This window comes from Schistocerca cancellata, chromosome 8 (assembly GCF_023864275.1).
Source record: "Schistocerca cancellata isolate TAMUIC-IGC-003103 chromosome 8, iqSchCanc2.1, whole genome shotgun sequence".
Classification (NCBI taxonomy): Eukaryota; Metazoa; Arthropoda; class Insecta; order Orthoptera; family Acrididae; genus Schistocerca; species Schistocerca cancellata.
Window position 1 is genome coordinate 592,440,676 of NC_064633.1, and position 22,455 is coordinate 592,463,130.

Sequence of the window (22,455 nt, forward strand, 5' to 3'; positions counted from 1 at the left end):
ATTGCATTTGTAGACTTAGAGGAAGCTTTTGAGAATGTTGGGTGCAATACTTTGAAATTCTGAAGGTATCAAGAATAAAACACACAGAGTGAAAGGCTATTTACAACTTGTGCAGAAACCAGACGGCAGTTATAAGAGTTGAGGGGCTCGACAAGGAATCAATGATTGAGAAAGGAGTGAGACAGGGTTGTAGCTTATCTCAGACGTTATTGAATCCGTATACTGATGAAGCAGTAAAGGAAACAAAAGAAAAAAATAGAGAAGAGACTAGAAATAAAGCTTTGAGGTTTTCCGACGACATTCTATTTCCGTCTGAGACAGCAAAGGACTTGGAAGAGCAGTTGAACAGAATAGATGGTGTCTTGAAAGATGGGTATAAGATAAAGATCAACAAAAGCAAAACATGGGTAATGGCATGTGTCGAATTAAATCAGTTGATGCTGAGGGAATTAGCTCAGGAAATAGGACGCTTAAAGTAATAGACGAGTTTCGCTATTTGAGCCGCAAAATAGCCAATGATGGCCGCAGGAAGGACATAAAGTGTAGGCTGGCAATGGAAAGAAAAGTGTTTCTGAAGAAAATAAGTTTGTTAACGTCGAATATAGATTTAAGTGTTAGGAAACCTTTTCTGAAAGTATTTGTATGGAGTGTAACCTTGTATGCAAGTCAAACAACGACAATAAACAATTTGGACAAGATGAGAATGGAAGGTTCTGAAGTGTGGTGCTACAGAAGAATTCAGATGAAAGAATTCAGATGATTAGATGGGTAAATCACATAACTAATGAGGAGGTGCAGAATAGAACTTTGGAGAAAAGAAATTTGTGGCACAATCTGAGTAGAAGAAGAGGTAGTTGATAGGTCACATTCTGAGACGTCAGCAGTTTAGTATTGGAGGGAAGTGTGTATGTGTTTGGTGTATGGGGGCTGGGGGGGGGGTAAAAATTGTGGAGGAGGACTGCGTGCATCCTCTGGCAGAGAAGATGAACGTCAACATGGAACAGAAAACGCATTGGAAGTGGTAAAGTCTTGAGCCGATTTAATATAGACATAACTGTATAATATGCATGTTCCTGATAACAGGAAAGAAAGAAATTTTTGGTAGCATATGTAATTTTCGTGATTCGTGACGCCTCCACGAAATAATTCGGCCAACTACATACGAAAGTATCACATGGCCTGAGGACGACGGAAGTAGTCTCTGGAAGCTTGAGTTTATAAGCAAATATGACGGTGCAAGTAATCCGAGAAATATTTATTAATTTACTAAATTTATTCTGTTGTCATATTCAACAAATCCCTGAAGTCTGAGGCGTATCCATCCCGAGAATTTTTTTCTTCTGTGACTTTTTATGAAGTCGTCTGCGCAGTTATTGACGTCCATCCGACCGCTACGAAACGAAGCAAGATAAATCACTGACTTCCACAGAATGCCAGTCGGTGTCCGAATAGACTTTGACTCTACACCATGCTAGTCTCTACTGTCTGTGGTGTAGCGTAAACGATAAACGATGCATGGCAACTCCATATGTCAAACCACCTTCCAGTAATTTCTTCCCGGCTGTTCGTGGTCACGCTCCGCCTGTAACCACTGCTCGGATTTCAGTACGTCTCTTCTGTCTATACGTCTGAACCAGTCGAACGATCTTAAAAACTTCTGGTGATGTACTCTTTGTGGAGGAATACTTACCTACTCCTTCTGCGGTTTCCAACTCGTCAACGCCCTTTCTGCAGTCATTGCACTATAGCCTCCTATATGTGCAATCTGTCACTACAACGCTCCCATGAACCTCATGATAGTAATCCTACCTTTCCCGGAGTCCAGCAGAAAAGTTCCAGCAATGTTAGATACAACCAAGAGCCGTCATGTAGTGCCACCAGTAGAGATCAAGCTCAGAGATGAAGCCATTGTCTGTGAATTTCAGTGGTAACCACTGAACCGTTCCACTGAACGAGCAGTCTCAGATATCACCTGAAGGAGATAATCAATCACTCTGTCGCAATGTCGTGCAAGAAGTTGATATCTGACAGAATATTTCACACCTGAAGATGTCAGAAAGTTAACGGGAAACTCCTAAGACTTACACGTTCCCGGTTGCTTGCAAACCGACGGCCCTGAATATCTCTAAATGTATGACGAGCACATGTGAGAAGATCTGGACTTCAAGGATGGATACAGTTGGGCACAAACCATTCAGCATCGCCAAGCTGCAGAAGTTCCTCTGGGAAGCCCTCGCATAATCTCCATGCGGATCCTGTCCTTCCCCATGCGAATTCCGTACTTTAGGCAACCGCAAACATTTGTCCATGAATTCTCTCACCGTTTTGTTTCACGTTGCGATAAATGAAAGCACTGACATATATGGGGATTACTTTGTGAAATAATAAACAGGTCACTACTCTTTCCCCATTTGTCTCGTATTCATTTGACTGCCCCCTACACCATGTTGGTTTCAAGCTGATTCAAAGCTGGTAACTTTTTAACATAAACCCTATTTGCGTGGACCGCGAAGGTTCTAAAATTTTTAATCTACATTAAAGTCTATATTAAATAAAAATATAACTTTTCCACATTCTTGACCATGTCAAGAGTCATGGTAACGTTTGTTTGTCATTATTATGATATGTGAACAGAGATCGAAATTCTGATTTGCATTATAATGTCTAACAATTAAAAAAATATTGTACTGGGCTTACAGTCAAGTATAAATCTTGAAAGGCAGGATTCTTGGCTTCGACTCTTACATTTACATAACAGTCAGCTAAATATTAACATATTTATGACAATGTATAAAAACTCTTACTTTAATTTCTTCAAATACAGGAGGATCACGTACGTTGGTAGGATTTGATGCCATTTTGTCTTGTAATTCACGAAATTGTCTAATTTTAGCATACGTTCTCGCGTATCCCTTGCAATACCGTATAGAATGCTGCGGCGTATAGCAGATGCCGAGCCTGTCGAAAGCGAGTGACGTTTGCTTATCCCTAATTCATACCGACAAACTGTTTACAATGAGGTGACTAAAGAAATGGGATACTTCCCAATATAGCGTCGGATCTTCTTTTGATCCAAAGAGTACTGCACTGTCTTAAAAAGCCTTTGGAAGTCCCTGCATAAATATTGAGCCATGCTACGTCAAAGCCGTCCAGAACCGCCGGTGCATGATTTTGTGCACCCGCCGGCCTCTCTATTATGTCCCACGTGGGGCGACCTGGGTGGCCAGGATATTCTACGAACCAATCGCAAACAACTGCTGCCCAGTGACAAAGCGCATTGTCGTCCATAAGATGAGAATTAATTTACTGAGAGTCGAAGTAAGGATGTTGTTATGGAGATTGCATGTAGTCCATGAAATCCAGTTGTAATGCAATTGTAAATATAATACTGCCATTAATCTGAATAATTTAAAATTTTTTGTTCCATAATAATTTTGAAAAATTCAGAAAATACTATAACGAGAGTAAGCTTTTGTGAAGGGTAGTTTATCTAATTCAAAGAATCTCTTTCACGCAGGTGGAATAAATGTATTAAAACATACTTTTTGTAAATAATTGTAATAATTTGTAAATAACACTTTCTGTTATTTAGGATCCATTTTAGAAATCGAGGGAAATAATCTGAGTCAGAAATCAATAAAAGAATTAGTAGCGGACGGAGGGTCATTGGGATGCTTAACTCAGTCTTATGGAGCAGGAATGTAATGAGCAGAACTAAAAAACTAATATACAAATCCATATTAGAGAGTGTGGTTCTGTATGGAACGGAGACCTGGACAATTAACATGAAGCACATTAAAAAATTACAAGCTCTAGAGAAGGACTTTTGGAGAAGATCGGCAAGATTCTCCAGGAAAGAAAAGATAAGGAACACCGAAGTAATAAGCAGAATGGAAATAAAAGAAAGAATATATGACGTAATGGATAGGAAGAAATTACAGTGGTACGGGCATGTACGACGAATGGAGAAAACCAGAATACCAAAATTGATACTGGAGTGGGAACCGGAGGGGAGAAGAAGAAGAGGACGACCTATGACAACCTGGCTCCAAAATGTACAGCACACAATGAGGAGAATGGGCGCAGAGGAAGAGGACACACAAGAAATATTTTGAGATTATAGTTTAAGAACGTTTATTGTTTGTATTGTAATTTCTAAGTAAATTATTATGTTGGAGATAAGCCTCTGTAATGAGGAAAAGCTCAAAATAATAATAATAAAAAAATTATGCAATATTTCAAGTACAACTGTAATTAATTATGTCAATTTTGTATGTATATGCTGTCATACAATTGTAGATGTTTCATACTTTGGGTTTTTGTTAGCAGAAGAATAAATTGAAGAGGTGCAGGGATCGTAGGTAGAACAGAACTCCGTTCTGTGGTGGAATGAGAAAGGTGGTGGGGCGCGTGAGTGAGAATTGGCGCGCAAGTGGCTGATTCAGTCGGTAGCTGCCCTGCAAGTGGTTAACACGCATTACGTTGGTCAAGCACTAGAGGCTCCGAGTTAACCTGCAAGACTGGGTTTTGGCCTAGAACCTGTTCTACATTATTGGCGCAGTACGGCAATAAATTAATAGCTCAGAAATTTGCAATTTTATCATCGCCACGAAGAGAAAGACAGAGCTATGTACATCAAGATCCGTACCTGCGCAATGTTACTACGCAGCACTTCAGTAACAGGCGAAGTACTTTATTTAGAAGTGCATCACAGTGTAAACCATCCATCTTCCATCAGTGGAATATAAGTGATAAATGTACCTTTGTGTTAAACCGTGATTTTCCTATGTCATGTACTTCAGTAGGGTCCTTACCTAAACGAATTTATTCCGAGTATCCTGATGGTTATTGAAGCTTGAATAATGGTAAATTAGTGGCAAGAATATTATTTTGGTAGTAAATTCTGAAAATCATTATTAAATACTAAAGTTTGCATGTATCAGTTTAAGGGCCACCGCTCTGCGTGACCATGATGATAAGTTTTCAATAGTATTTCTGAAAGTAAAGTAACATAATTGTTTAACTGCAACAATGTTAACAGTAATTTTTCGTGTTTCTTCTCCCTGTCAAAGAAAGCCAGACAAATACTGGTGTTAGTAAAACGTTAACAAATAACAGTCCTAAAGAAATGAAATTTAGTCGTGTTAAATAATAGCTTTGTTCATATGAATGATGCCTATAAGTTTAATTTTTTTTTTTTTTGTATCCTTGTTGAAACATATGTGTGTCTTCTTTAAATAATTACTGAAGTAGAGTGATAAACTACATAAGTAACAGAAAGTGGGATTAATAGTACTTACTGCCAAGTGACCGTAGTAATTGAAAGTAGTTATTTATTCAGTGTCGAAAATTGACTTCATCTTTTTGGGTAGACACTGTGCCCGATTTGGGCTGGCGGCCGTTTCATAGAGCGAAACAGTTTATTGTTATAACAGGCTTTGTCTGATAAAAGGTTTCCAAAAGTAATTATTGTCACTGCTTTTCCCCCAAACTGTATGATTCGGAGAAAAATAGTTCGATGCTTTACCATTGGGTTGAACACGGTAAGATGTCTCTCCGAGAGTCGATGGTTTGGAGTGTCAGTGCTGCGTGATTTTGTGGTGGTGTTCCTGCCGCTACTTACTGCACAGTTCTGACATTCCGAATCGCGGATGTTCCGTCTCTACAGTGGTAGAACTTAAACGTTCTGGTACAGTATTGACGAGAACCGTTGCTATTCGCAATATACATAAATGACCTTGTGGATGACATCGGAAATTCACTGAGGCTTTTTGCAGATGATGCTGTGGTGTATCGAGAGGTTGTAACAATGGAAAATTGTACTGAAATGCAGGAGGATCTGCAGCGAATTAACGCATGGTGTACGGAATGGCAATTGAATCTCAATGTAGACAAGTGTTGTAATGTGCAGCGAATACATAGAAAGATAGATCCCTTACCATTTAGCTACGAAATAGCAGGTCAGCAACTGGAAGCAGTTAATTCCATAAATGATCTGGGAGTACGCATTAGGAGTGATTTAAAATGGAATGATCATATGAAGTTGATCGTCGGTAAAGCAGATGCCAGACAGATTCATTGGAAGAATCTTAAGGAAACAAAGGAAGTAGGTTACAGTACGCCTTTTCCCCCACTGCTTGAATACTGCTCAGCAGTGTGGGGTCCGTACCAGATAGGGTTGATAGAAGACAGAGAGATGATCCAACGGAGAGCAGCGCGCTTCTTTACAGGATCATTTAGTAATCGCGAAAGCGTTACGGAGATGATAGATAAACTCCAGTGGAAGACTCTGCAGGAGAGTCGTTTAGTAGCTCGGTACGGGCTTTTGTTAAAGTTTCGAGAACATACCTTCACCGAAGAGTCAAGCAGTATATTGCTCCCTCCTACGTATATCTCGCGAAGAGACCATGAGGATAAAATCAGAGAGATTAGAGCCCACGCAGAAGCATACCGACAATCCTTCTTTCCACGAACAATACGAGACTGGAATAGAAGGGAGATCCGATAGAGGTACTCAAGGTACCCTCCGCCACACACCGTCAGGTGGCTTGCGGAGAAAGGATGTAGATGTAGATGTAGATGTAGAAAGTAACGTTGTGCAGTGCCATCGTTGATTTGAGACATGAAGTCCATGAGGGGCTGCAAATGGTCTCCAAGTATCCGAACATAACCACTTCAAGTCAATTTTCGGTTCAGATGGACGAGAGGACACAATAAATTGCATGTAATGCCTGCCCACACTATTTTGGAGCAATCACCAGCTTTCTCAGTGCCTTGTTGACAATGGGTCCATGGCTTCGTTGTGATCTGCGCAACAATCGAACCCTACTATCATCTCTCACCAACTGAAATAGAGACTCATCTGACCTGTCCACGGTGTTTCAGTCGCCGAAGGTCCAACCAAGGTATGGTTACGAGCTCAAGGCAGACGCTGCAGGCGATATCGTACTGTTAGCAAACGCAGTCACGTCGCTCGACTGCTTGCACAGCCCTTAACACCAAATCCTGCTGCACTGTCCAAACGGGAACGTTTTCCCTTGCGTCCCACATTGATTTCTGCGGTTATTTTTCGCATCGTTGGTTGTCTGTTTGCGTTGACTACGTAAACGCCGCTGCTCTAGGTCGTCTAGTATGAGCCGCCGGCCACCGCGTGGTCCGTGGGTAGACATGATGTCTCAATTTTGGTATCATCAGCACATTCCTGGCACTGCGGATCTCGTAACACAGAATCCCCTAACGATTTCCGAAACAGAATGTCCCATGCAGCCGACCGGGGTGGCCGCGCGGTTCTAGGCGCTACAGACTGGAACCACGCGGCCGCTACGGTCGCAGGTTCGAATCCTGCCTCGGGAATGGATATGTGTGATGTCCTTAGGTTAGTTATGGTTAAGTAGCTCTAAGTTCTAGGGGACTGACGACCTTAGAAGTTAAGTCCCATTGTGCTCAGAGCCATTTGAACCATTTTTTTGTTCCATGCATCTAGCTCCAACTACCATTCCGCGTTCGAAGTCTCTTAATTCCTGTCGTGCAGCCATAATCACGCCGGAAACCTTTTCACATGAATCTCCATAGTACAAATGTCAGCGCCGCCACTGCACTGGCATTTAGTACGCGAGCGCACGATACTAATGGTTCTAATGGCTCTGACCACTATGGGATTCAACTGCTGAGGTCATTAGTCCCTTAGAACTTAGAACTAGTTATACCTAACTAACCTAAGGACATCACAAACATCCATGCCCGAGGCAGGATTCGAACCTGCGACCGTAGCGGTCTTGCGGTTCCAGACTGCAGCGCCTTTAACCGCACGGCCACTTCGGCCGGCTTCACGATACTACAGGCACCTGTATATGTGCACACCGATGTCCCATCACTGTTGTCACCTCAGTGCGTATGTGAATGTAGTTTCGTCACCAGCGCCGGGAGCAAAGAAGCTGAATGTGGCCTTGCCCTCAAAAGAACATTCTGCCTCTTTCTTAGTAATTCTCTGAAGATTGAAACACAGCTTCCAAACTGCAGTCACGTGAAGCCGAATTATAAACTTGCGAACGTTGCGAGACACCGGGACATTTGTGCATGACGCCGTTGGTAAAGACGGAGAGGATGCAGCCAAGTGACGAACGCCAAGCCTGCGGACTGGCGTTAGACGGAGCCGGCTTAGAGAGGCTCTTTCCGCGTAATTAAACTCGTCATAAAGGGGCCCGTGGCTTCAGCCGTGGCGCTAAACGAAACGCCGCGCGCTCACGCAAACGAGTTTAATTCAACGAGGCCGGATTCTTTTGTTCGCTTTCCGCCTCTCTGGAACGCTTACAAGGAAACTCTTGCTCGCCGCTCGATTTAAATAACGCGAGCGCGTACCTCGCCGTGTTCGCAGCGGACCAGCTGCCCGCTTATCTTGATTAAATACCGCCCCGGGAATGTCTCGAGGCCGTAAATACGCTGAGATTTGTCATCTCATTATGAATGCCATTGGTGTGCGAGAGGGACACAACCTAAACAGTTTGTTTCGCTGTTTCAAGGCTGCATAAAATTTTTCTGGTCTTCTCGTTCGTCCTGTGAGCTAACCAAGGAGGAGGCAGAGGAATATAGTTGGCTTAATGATACGATGGTAGTATAAATTTCGAGCCCCAGCTGTCTCTCATACGTGAAATATAGTTTATAAAATAGAAATTCTCTCCTTAATTGACACCAGAAACCTTCAGTCATTTACTCATGTTACGATGTCAGAATTAGAGGAAGGATTACCAGTTTCTCTTAGTGACATGAAAGTAGTGGAAAAGAGTACGGAATGGATATCGATGCAGGAAGCACCAAAGTGATAATCAGAAAACATGAATTATCTCCCAAGATGAGACTGAATGGAAAAACACTGGAACACTTAAAATCTTTTAGGTAACAGACGTTAAGGATTATAATGTCTAAGGGGCTCTCTAAAAGGCGAAAGTATTGTTGATAGCAAAAAGCATTCCAATGGAACTACGAAAGATGATAGTCAAGTGTTTTTACAGGAGTGTCCGCCCCCGGTAGCTGAGAGGTCAGTGCGGCAGAACGCCAATGCTAAGTGCCCGGGTTCGATTCCCAGCTGGATCGGAGATTTTCTCCGTTTAGAGACTGGGTGTTGTGTTGTCCTAATCGTCATTTCATCCCCATCGACGCGCTAGTCGCCGAAGCGGCGTGAAATCGAAAGCCTTGCACCCGGCGAACGGTCTACCCTATTTACACTACATTTTATTTTTATCGCAGGAGTTTCGTAGTGAATGATAGAGAATCATCGACAACAGAAGAGAAACAAGAAATATACTTGAAAAATTCTAAAAGAAGAAGGAAGACCTACCGCTGAGAGAAAAAGAGGGAAGAATTCTACTGAAACTGATATGAATGAGAGACTTTTATTGCAAAGAACTCACGAATGAAGAAATGAAGAATTGTCGAAGATAAGATTGCAGGGAAGAGAGGGAGGGAAAGAAGATCAAGAAAGGAGCACGAAAGAGAAGTGGAAGGTGTTCGGTCGATATCTGGGGCAAGATAGAAATGGCTAGGACGAAGAAGAATGTAGAATTTGAAGATCTACTGTATTTTGTCATGTACTGGTAGAAAGCACTGCAAGATATTTTGCTTTTGGGAGCCTAGGGTAGTTATTGTAGTAGAGAAAGCTGGTGAAGTGTTTTACGAAAGAGACGAGGAGCACATGTAACAACGCGGCAGTATGCTGAGCTGTAGCAAAGCACACGGAACAAAATGACCAGGCATTCAGTAACACACACAAAGCTCAAGATGCCACTTGCAACAGATCCAGGGCACGCAAGGAAGCTTTATGAACATCTAGATATATTTATCCATTATTTGAACAATAAATATACAGTAGGAGATCTAAATTTCGTCACCTCAGTAGGTTAGGAAGTTTGTAAGCCGTGAAAGGTTAAGGAGAGGCCAAAGATTTTTGAATTTACTCTCTACTTGCAGGCGAGTTACCATTAAATTGTAATATTAACTAGAATCAGTTAATCAGTATTTGACATGTACATAACACTTAATAAAATTAAAAAAGTGTTCATAATTTGTTTCAATAGAAGTTATCAAAAGCACAATTAAGTTAAATGTGTTTTTCCAGTCTGACCTTGCCAAATACCCTCACTATCTTAAATGACTGGAATGCCATGAATGAACAACGCTTCCATGTTATTTTCAGCCTTCTAAACAAGTGTCGCGCATGAATTTATGTGTCTGTGTAAACGAAAAGCATGTTTCGTCATATCAAACCAAGCATTTCACGCATTTCTCTCCGTTTCCATTTTCCCTTCCGAAAAGCAGCACAATGATCTTTATGAATAATATATTATATTCAGTTTTAATAACAGCTCCAAACTTCATTCACGGGACGAAAACAAGAACTGCAAGGTGAACGAAATTACGAGCATCCCCAAATTTATTGTAATGGCGCTACTGTAACACGCGCCAAGCCATTGACTATAGTGATTACACCCTGAAAATTGCAACATGTGACTGGAATACAGCCCAACATTTGACCAAGAATTAGAGCCCATATTAGGAGTAGCAGGCTGTTAATTTGACAACGGCACTAAATCACCTCAGTGTCAAAAAGGAATTTCCTCGTACACGAAAGCTAAGCCTACTCCATACGACAGACCCTCTCAGCAAGACAACGGAATAAGTTCACGCATGTGCAAGCAGGTCTACACTAGTTACGGAATGTGGAAATCGGGAATCCATAGGAGACGGAAATTAGGAGCAGGTGTAACACCTATATCGATTAGAAGTACTTTTATACTGTGTAACAGTGTATCTGTGATTACGAAGTGTTTGTTCTTTGTTAGTTAAGGTCATTTATGTGTGACAGGAAATTTAAGGTTTGCAGTGTATATAAGGAGAAAACTAAATAATGTTTAAAGTAATGAAATTTAGTAATATATGTATGTTTATAAAGAAAGTATTGTATATTGGAAGCTGGTTCATGCTTAGTTCACTTGTATCGTATAACGTAAAAGATGTAGGATGTCCCTCCGCAACGAAGGTGGCTTGGCGCATTGTAAAAAGTGGTTTTGGCGGTCGAACTGTGCAGCTGCTTAGTGGGAACGGTACGCAGTCAGTGGCTAGCCGTTGCACGGTATACATCGAGGGAGGCATTTGGGAGCCGTCCTGCAAGGAGGTTTGCCTCGGATGTGGATTTGGCTGTTGCATGGTACTCTGGCGATAAGGAATGGCTCTAACACGTTAAAAATCCGTTGCCAAGAAGAAATTGTAAAGAGAATTCAAACATCAAGAGATGTGAGTACAGTTAGCCGCCATCTCGCTTGCCACCACCACTTCGCCACTGCCCCACCAACTTCATGCATACAGATATGTATCAAAGCATGGACCAGTTACGTGTGAGTATTGTCATTAATAATTCAAGTGCCATAAACCTGTGTTTAGAACCATAACTTTTATCCTAATCATGAACCTATGCAGGATCCCCTCATAAGTGTTCAGAAAATCGAGTATTCTGTTTCATACAAACTAGTGATTTATGTCTGTGTATTAAATGTGCAAGAAATTCATTGCCAGACTGTGTAAATGTTACTGTCTAAAATACCCGCTTCACAGGTGATGAGAAAGACACATAAGTTAAACATATTTGAAACATAATTTAGCCTTAATTACTATTATGAACGATTTAATCGAGCTCAGTGTTGAATAATTTGCTTTTATAATTAAAAACATGAACTATTCCAAGTGAGGCTAAGAATCAACTTCAGTGAATTAAATTTTCTACTGAAATAATCGTAGAGTTTGACTAGTGATACAGTATTAGTTTACGGGTTCCCACCATATTCTTCTCATAATAGAATAATAATTGGGATATTATTGCTACTAAATAAATCTTATACAGTTCTATAAATGGGAGTATAAACAGTGTAATTGTAGTACTATTTAATTTTATTTGTGGTACGTTTATGTCAGGTAAGTCAGAAATCTTTCCACGTCCAACTTTAGTTCGGTGCTTCCTGCAGTAACATCTCAATACTGAGTCACGTAATGATCGTAATTATAAGTGTTATTATTATACGTTGGGTACAATTTTGCTTTCTACGATTACTGGTTTGTGCATTAATGTTAACTACTGCTACTCACAACTTAGATCGTCCTGTGTTCGTGTGTATCCAGAGTGCTGTTCAAAGGGAGTCTTAATGAAAGTCACTACAACAACTAATATTCAATTTTGTTGAACATAAAATTTCAAATTAATGTTCCTAATTGGGCTAGCGACCGTTTGATTTTTCATTCGTACATGAACTTTATTACTTCCATTATCCCCAAAGTAAAGGCCTGTTTAGTTTTTCTGTTGATTACAATATATTAAAAATTACTGTCTGATACCTTCATCCATTAGACACACTCACAGTCAAAACTCAAAATCGTCCCAGATGGTAACAATGGTTAGTGTTACAGTTAGCGAATGTTATACTGGGACGGCGTGAGGACCTCTAACCTCATGATACCTAACAACTTTACAAGAAAATATCTGGTGCATTTCTTAGGTGTTTCGACAAAATTATGAAACATATGAATGAGGGCAATTGATGTATACATCTGTAGCATATCGTATTCGTATTATCAAAGATCGACATCTCTGTCATGATATGATATAGGACTTCGTGTCGACGTAGGTTGCTGAATAACCTGTTACATAACACACACATGCAAACAAATGTGAGCTTGTACAAAATAAATTTCCTAGCTGCAATGTAATAATGCTTAGAAATATGATTTATTTACACCACTATATTCCTACTGAATGTAGGAATATGGTTAATTCTTAGTTTCAGACACAATTATGTAGTCGCAGTGACCAAAGTTCTCTCTCCGCCAAGTTTAAAGCAAGCAAAGTGTTGTCCATAAAATTATAATATATGGTCGCGAAACGTGTCTTGATAACTAGAGTAGGCGACGGTAACAACATAAATTCAAAATAGGAAGATACTACAAAAAAATTTTCAGACAGGCCTCAGTTACCTTTAAATTTCCACCCACTGTTAATGTGATGCCATGAATCGATGACAATAGTAACAACGTTCCTCGTCCTAAAATACGCAGCCGCTTAACTAAGAACGTAGAAATAACGTAAGATTATCGACCTGATTACAGATTTCTTTACAGCGGTATCGGTGGCCGCAGTCGTCTTGTGAGTAGAGCACTACATTCCGGTATTGGAGGTCACGGGTTCAATTTCGGATCTGAGCGTGGATGTTTTCTCGTTTGAGTTCCACCAGAACGACCCCCAAAGTCCACTCCGTCTGATATCAAGTGAACACTGGGGATCTTTCCCAGCAGTGAGAAATGACCGGGATGATGTGTCCACCATCCTTGCTCTCCTAGGTCCGTGGCGAAGAAGGGCCGTACTCTTCCTGCAGTGGGGCCAACAGCCGGGGCACAGGCAAGTGCAACAGACTTTTCTTCATGCAGTAGCAAGATAAAAGCTTTATTATAAGACTGAGTCTCTTACTTTAGATAGGCACGCATCTTTTTTTCTTCCCTTTTTTTTCTTTCTTGTTTTTGCTCAAAAATATTTTTGAAAAATTCATTAATTTGGAGAGGTGGATCAGGCGCGATACTGCTTGTTTACCGTTCTAACTATTATTATTATTATTATTATTATTATTATTATTACATTACTTCGTTTCACCAGATTTTGGGGTGCCTTTCTATTAGCCCAGAACTGTTTCATTCTTTCCGATCTTGGTGTCCTCTCTTCTTCAGACATCTGTATCGTGGGCTTAGTTTTCATTTTGACCCGAAACCTATCTTTCTTGTCTTTTTTGCCGTTTTACCTATGATCATATTTCCGTGACTCGGAATTCTTCAAGTTTTACTCCATTTCCTTAAACCAATTTGGTTTGGTTTTTCGTGTTGCGGAAGTTGTCAAAATATATTTTTGTTGAACTTTTAATGCTTCTTACGAGAATGGGAGCATGAAAATCACTTTTCTTTTCATCATTGTGTCAGAGAGAATTTCGGTAGTTTGGTAAAGGGTTTCAAATGCTCAAATGTGTTTGAATTTCTAAGGGACCAAACTGCTGAAGTCATCGTCCCGTAGACTTACAAATTACTTAAACTTACGCTTAGGACAACACACACACTTTCGCCCAAGCGAGGACTCGAACCGCGGCGGTCGGGGCCTCGTAATCCGTACATGACGCCTCAAACCACGTGGCCAATCCGCGCGGCTAAAGGGTTTCATTTCTGATGCGGATTATATTGTTGGTATAGAATCTGGGGCCAATGATTTTCATTAATATCTTCCTTTCTTTGATAATCAACCTTTAAACTGGGCGATGGTTGGCGATGGGCAGTGCTTCAGCTGCATACCGTTTTGATTATTGTGTTGTAATGTCACATTTTTTCATTGAATGAAAATACTTTTCTTCATATCTGTTTTCAGTGAGTGGAAGGCGAGTTCAACTATCCTCTTCTATATTCTGTTGCATTTTTCTCCAAGGTATTCCAGCTGATCGTTTCTCCAAGATATCAGGATTGTTTGACTTCTATTTTTTCTCCACTTTGAATTTTTTGGTGGGTTTTTATATTAGTCTTATCTTGGCCTTTTCGAAGGTCATTTTGAAACCTATTTGCTCTGCTTGTTTTTGTACTTCGAGTGTCTGTTCTTTGGCTTTTGCCCAGGTCTTGTCTAGCATGGTCATTCCATTTGGAAAGACTACAAACTTGACTTTGATGCCTTTGTTTTTTTATTGTTGGATAGAGTCAACTATGGATCTTCGAGTGCCACACTCTTGACTACATTTAGTACCACACTGCTAAACAGCAGTAGCGAGAGTCCATCTCCTTGTCGTGCACCAGTTTTTATCTTAGACAGGTCGGAGTACCCTCACATGATTTTGACACTGGAGTAGGTGTAGGCAATGGTTTCTCTGAATAGATTTATAGTTTTTATATATACGGTTCCAAATACCTCCCTTGGTACCCTCGATGTATACCGTGCAACGGCTAGCCACTGACTGCGTACCGTTTCCACCAAGCAGCTGCCCAGTTCGACCACCAAAACCACTTTTTAACAATGCGCCAAGCCACCTTCGTTGCGGAGGGACTTCACTACATCTTTTACGTAATACGATACAAGTGCCCTAAGCATGAACCAGCTTCCAGTATACAATACTTTCTTTATAAACATACATATATTACAAAATTTCATTACTTTAAACATTATTTAGTTTTCTCCTTACATACACTGCAAACCTTAAATTTCCTGTCACATATCAATGACCTTAACTAACAAAGAACAAACACTTCGTAATCACAGATAAACAGTTACATAGTATAAAAGTACTTCTAATCGATATAGGTGCTACACCTGCTCCTAATTTCCGTCTCCTACGGATTCCCGATTTCCACATTCCGTAACTAATGTTGACCTGCTTGCACATGCGTAAACTTATTCCGTTGTCTTGCTGAGAGCGTCTGTCGTATGCAGTAGGCTTAGCTTACGTGTACGAGGGAATTTCTTTTTGACGCTGAGGTGATTTAGTGCCGTTGTCAAATTAACAGCCTGCTACTCCTAATGTCGGCTCTAATTCTTGGTCAAATGTTGGGCTGTTTTTCAGTCACATGTTGCAATTTTCAGGGTGTAATCACTATAGTCAATTGCTTGGAGCGTGTTACAGTAGCGCCATTACAGTAAATTTGGGGAGGTTCGTAATTTCGTTCACCTTGCAGTTCTTGTTTTCGTCCCGTGAATGAAGTTTGGAGCTGTTATTAAAACTGGGTTTAATTCCTTTAGTATAGAAACGAGGGATTCCTGGTATGTTGAGTTTTAGAACTGGAAACAGACGGTTACGTCTTATTGTTGGGTTGGGTTGTTTTGGGGGAAGAGACCAAACAGCGAGCTCATCGGTCTCATCGGATTAGGGAAGGACGGGGAGGGAAGTCGGCCATGCCCTTTCAAAGGAACCATCCCTGCATTTGCCTGGAGCGATTTAGGGAAATCACGGAAAACCTAAATCAGGATGGCGAAACTCGGGATTGATGCGTCGTCCTCCCGAATGCAAGTCCAGTGTGCTAACCACTGCGCCACCTCACTCGGTGTTATTGTTATTACTATTATTATCATTATTATTGTAATTGTTAAAATTATTTTGTTTCACAAGATGTCTGCATCTCATCATCAGTAAGTAAAATGAAATCTCGAGTTCAGGGATTATATTGGTGGTTGGGAGCATTAGATGTAAGCTACGGTTTGGGTCCCACTGTACTTTTAAAAATGCTGATGACATTACACAGCACTACTGTAAAAATGCCAATGTCTGCTTTAGTCATGTGTCTTAAAGTCATAATAATTATAAATGTAATTAATTTGCCTTAAACTGCACCTCCCTATAATAAGAATTGCAGCGAAATTGTTGTCTAGCTACGATGTTCAATATAAATTTTAAGGATAACCTGTGTCGCATATAATTACTGTTTCTTGCTTTGGGCATTGCTCAACTTGTTGACAACAAGCCGAGTTTCTTGATGTAGTGTACTAAATATTTTTGCTGATCAAAACTGTTTCGTTATATTCGACATTACTGACGTTATACAGTCTTCTCGCTGGAAATTTGTAAGTTAATTCCATTTTCTTCTGTTTCATCACATTTTACCTGCCCTTATGGGTTTTCCGAAATCACAGTTTATCAAAAATATCTGAACCGCCATGTTCGCCGGAAAATGTAAGTAAGTCTCTCGTCCGGAGAACGAATTGTAGTGGTAGCCCTGGTGGCGCCACTGAACGTTGTGGCTTTTCTGCTCTCAAAGAGTTTAGTAGACAACTCTGGGACCGTGCAACGCCGCGCCAGCAGCAAACCACGGCCACCCAATTACCATAGGGAAGCCATGCCTCAGGCGGCGCGGCTATCTCAGTTGATTTACTCGCGCGCCGGGACGCAACAGAGCACTACGTCATCGCTGGGGACAGCCAACAGGCGTGCGACACGTCACGCCGCAGGAAGCCCCGCGCTGCGCTGCGTCGCTGTCTTCATTACGACAGGGGCTTTCCCTGCGGCAGGGCTGCCACTCCATAAAACTGCAAGGACCGCCTCGGCGTGCGTAAATCATCCATGTCCGGGCGGATTCCAGACATCCGGGAAGCGCGTCTCCGTCCGCTTCTCCTACGGGCAAAGAGCTACTTTATGCCGCCGCAGGCGTCTCCGAGGCTTCATATTGAGACGTTTTCTGTGCCATCTCACTCAAATACTAGCATAATGGGTGTGTAATACTAGATCTACAACTTTGCTTCCTCCATTGCTTCTCGGCGTTCGAGGGTTTATTTAGAAAAACACGAAAATTTACTATTCAAAGCTTTGATCTTTTCTGGCCACTACTATCCCCCATGTTCCAGGTGAAATACGAGTGCTGCGGCGGAAGAATTGGTCGTCGTTTGAGGACATCCATGAATAGATCTAATTTTGCACTTACTCATGTGACTGGAAGTGCTCGTCAGCCCAGGGAGTGTGGCACTGACCCAAAACAGTAAGAATCTTATTGAGCAATGCCAACAGAATACGCCGTGTGCAGTACGACTTTCCACTTCAACGTTTCCAAGTATATTTTGACGGGTTTTGAGACATGAGATCGAGCACTGTCAAGCTGTAAAACCACTTTTTAAGTCTATCAGTGTATTGTGTCAGTTTGTCTTTGTGAGCGCGATAAATTGCTTTCTGTAACGATCTGCTGTGAGTGATTTTAGGGTTTCTATAGTATCTGAAACCTTCCTCCTCCACCGCCATGCCAGTCTTCGATGACAAAGTCACTGTTCTTAAAGCGTTGAAACCATTCTCTGCACATTAATTCACTAATAGGTGCCTCATTTTACGAGCCTCAACCACACATTTCTTCATGTTAATGCAGAAATTTAAAGCTTGCTGCAACTGACAGAAGTGGGGCTAGTAGGCTGACATGCTTAATCGAGATTAAATTCATGATGCAACCACAAATCGAGTAATATTTTTCTGTAGTATGTTTACCAATGCTTAACCTTATTGTATGACCTGCACCGCCACTTTGTGGTACTGCCGTCTACTGCAAAACTGCGGAAACGAAATTGTAGACCTAATAATATTTTACATGCGTTTCGAGACTTGAGTCACGGTAAAACCAAGAACAGAAATACTGTTTTGCTTCGAAGTAACGTTTATGAAAACATAGACTGTACCGTAGCCATTTCCCTCATGTTACAATTTTTCGTAAGAGCACTTGCCTCAGTTGACCTAACTGAACTTTGACCCAAAGAAAGTGTTTACAAACGACTCAGTATATAATATGTACTAATCCAGAAAGTCTACTCGAATACAGACACACACAAATGGTACAACAGAAACTTTTTACGCTATCTTGGCATGTTCTGAGCTAACCTAAGCATGTTTGACCGTTAATATTCGTATGTGATGTGTACATTATTAATTCAAATAATATTGTCCTTGAAAACAATTGTGACTGGGGATAAATCGCGTACAGAGTTCCCCAACGCTCAACGCTAGGTCCACTACAGTTCCTCATATATGTAAATGATCTTCCTTCAGCCTGAAAAGTTTTGCTTGGCTACACCTTCCATTCCGTAGAATAATTTCTATTATTGTAATGTGTGAAAGGTGGTGGCCAGGAAAAAAACACATGTGTAAATTTTTTAATGCATAAATAATAAAAATAAACTAGGCGCGCAGTCCGGAACCGCGCGACTGCTACGGTCGCAGGTTAGAATCCTGCCTCGGGCATGGATGTGTGTGATATCCTTAGGTTAGTTAGGATTAAGTAGTTCTAAGTTCTAGGAGACTGATGACCACAGTAGTTAAGTCCCATAGTGCTCAGAGCCATTTGACCCATTTTTTGAATAAAAATAAAAAAGCTTGTAAATATACAGGATGTAGCCATGTTTACACATTCATTTTCGATGTGATTGTAAAATGGTTCATTCAATATCATAACGAATGCGTGACCTTCATCATGGTAAGATTTTGGAAACTATGAGGTGCATTCAAGTTCTAAGGCCTCCGATTTTTTTTCTAGTTAACTACTCACCGGAAATCGATGAAATTGGCGTTACTTCTCGACGTAATCGCCCAGCAGACGTACACATTTTTCACAACGCTGCCGCTATGATTCCAAGGCTTCTTTAGGAGTCTGTTTTGACCACTGGGAAATCGCTGAGGCAACAGCAGCATGGCTGGTGAATGTGTGGCCACGGAGAGTGTCTTTCATTGTTGGAAAAAAGCCAAAAGTCACTAGGAGCCAGGTCAGGTGAGTGGGGAGCATGAGGAATCACTTCAAAGTTGTTATCACGAAGAAACTGTTGTGTAACATTAGCTCGATGTGCGGGTGCGTTATCTTGGTGAAACAGTACACGCGCAGCCCTTCCCCGATTTTTCTGTTGCAGTGCAGGAAGGAATTTGTTCTTCAAAACATTTTCGTAGGATGCACCTCTTACCGTAGTGCCCTTTGGAACGCAATGGGTAAGGATTACGCCCTCGCTGTCCCAGAACATGGACACCATCATTTTTTCAGCACTGGCGATTACCCGGAATTTTTTTGGTGGCAGTGAATCTGTGTGCTTCCATTGAGCTGAATGGCGCTTTGTTTCTGGATTGAAAAATGGCATCCACATCTCATCCATTGTCACAAACAAGGAAAAGAAAGTCCCATTCGATCTGTCGTTGCGCGTCAACATTGCTTGGCAACATGCCACACGGGCAGCCATGTGGTCGTCTGTCAGCATTCGTGGCACCCACCTGGATGACACTTTTCGCATTTTCAGGTCATCATGCAGGATTGTGTGCACAGAACCCACAGAAATGCCAACTCTGGAGGCGATCTGTTCACCAGTCATTCGGCAATCCCCCAAAACAATTCTCTCCACTTTCTCGATCATGTCGTCAGACTGGCTTGTGTGAGCCCAAGGTTGTTTCGGTTTGTTGTCACAGGATGTTCTGCCTTCATTAAACTGTCGCACCCACGAACGCACTTTAGACACATCCACAACTCCATCACCACATGTCTCCTTCGACTGTCGATGAATTTAAATTGGTTTCACACCACGCAAATTCAGAAAACGAATGATTGCACGCTGTTCAAGTAAGCAAAACTTCGCCATTTTAAGTATTTAAAACAGTTCTCATTCTCGCCGCTGGCGGTAAAATTCCATCTGCAGTATGGTGCTGCCATCTCTGGAATGTATTGACAATGAACGCAGCTTCATTTTAAAACAATGCGCATGTTTCTATCTCTTTCCAGACCAGAGAAAAAAAATCGGAGGCCTTAGAACTTGAATGCACCTCGTAGAGTCTTCGTGATGTGTTCAATACCGAGGCAGTTCATGTTTATTATGTCATATTTAAGCGACCTGACATTTAATTTAATGGTCATTGTTGACGGTAGTATATTACGAAATACACTCAGAGAACAGAAAAGAGGAACGTGTAAGGTTCACACCACTGTAATCAGTTGATACGTTAATCCCTGGTAAAAAATGAAAAAATCGTCAGACATGAAACATCTGTGTGTAAGAGCCGTAAAATGTGAACATTTCAGATAAGGTTAACACACTATCACAATTTCCATCCTACAGAAATATGGACGAATGACGCTAAGATGGCAATCACTCACCATACTTCTACGTGCCATATGTGGACTCCGTTCTTGCCAATTGTAATTGAGATCTTGTTGGGTAGTAGAGGAAATTTAGCTTATTGACCTTCCTATTTAAAAGAAAATCAGTTTCATCACTAATGAAGACTGACGCAGTTTCATTTTATAGAAGAAGAAATAGCGTTACAACTGCAAAATTCTTTTGTTGTTTGTATTCTTATGCTATGCGTCGTCTGGCGAGCTGCAGTGTGTGAGTATGTAGCCACGACCCAAATCATACACTGGACAGTGATGCCACTTCTATGCGTTACTATGAACAAACGTTAATGAAATTTGGTTCTATGCAGCTGTACAAAATTACGAATGTTCCATAAAAATTTCATAGATTACATAGTCTCGGCGATATATAAGTTTTCAAAAACAAATTTTCGGTAGCTGGATACAAATTATAGTTTGCATGCAGCTGAAGCACTGCCCATCGCCAACCATCGCCTAGTTTAAAGGCTGATTATCAAACTTTTGCAGCTAACTGGTTCCCAGAACTCATGACGATAGACGTTGACTGTGGATACTGTATCACAGACACATTCCCTTCGACTATTGAGAGATGTCACTAAACCCGCCCAAAGATGTAAAAAATCATGCGCGAGCAGCGCCTATTACACGGAGGGGGCCGACAACCAATCAGTTCCAGTCATTCCACCCGGAAGGAGGTACACAGCTCGTGTTGTCTGTAGTTCAGCCTACCTATACGGTCAATAACGCGGTTAGATAGCGTCCGCATTATTACTTTGTGCTAGGAAGGGCTCTCAACAAGAGAAGTGTCCAGGCGTCTCAGAGTGAACCAAAGCGATGTTATTTGGGCATGGAGGAGAGACAGGAACTGTCGACGACATGCCTCGCACAGGCCCCCCAGGGCTACTACTGCAGTGGATGATAGGTACCTACGGATTATGACCCGGAGGAACCCTGAAAACACGTCACCATGCTGAACAATGCTTTTCGTGCTGCAACAGGACGTCGTGTTACGTCTCAAACTGTGTGCAGCAGGCTGCATGATGTGCAACTTCACTCCCGATGTCCATGGCGATGTCAATCTTTGCCACCACGACGCCCTGAAGCACGGTACAGATGGACCCAACAACATGCCGAATGAACCGCTCAATATTGGCATCACGTTCTCTTCACAGATTAGTGTCGCATATACCTTCAAACAGACAATCGTTGGAGACGTGTTTGGAGGCAACGCGGTCAGGCTGAACGCCTTACACACACTGTCCAGCGAGAGCAGCAAGGTGGAGATTCCCTGCTGTTTTTGGGTGGTTCAAAAATGGCTCTGAGCACTATGGGACTTAACATCTTACGTCATCAGCCCCCTAGAACTTAGAACTACTTAAACCTAAATAACCTAAAGACATCACACACATCCATGCCCGAGGCCGGATTCGAACCTGCGACCGTAGCAGTCACGCGTTTCCGGACTGAAGTGCCTAGAACCGCACGGCCACCGTGGCCGGCTGTTTTTGGGTGGCAATATGTGGGGCCGACGTACTCCGCTAGTGGTCGTGGAAGGCGCCGTATCGGTTATACGATACGTGAATGCCCTTCTCCGACCCATAGTGTAACCTATATCGGCAGAATATTGGCGAGGCATTCGTCATCATGGACTACAGCTCGCGTCCTCATTGGGCACATCTCGTGAATGACTCCCTTCAGGATAACGACGTCGCTCGACTAGAGTGGCCACCATGTTCTCCTGACATGAACCCTATAGAACATGCCTGGGATTGATTGAAAAGTGCGGTTTATGGACGACGTGACCCACCA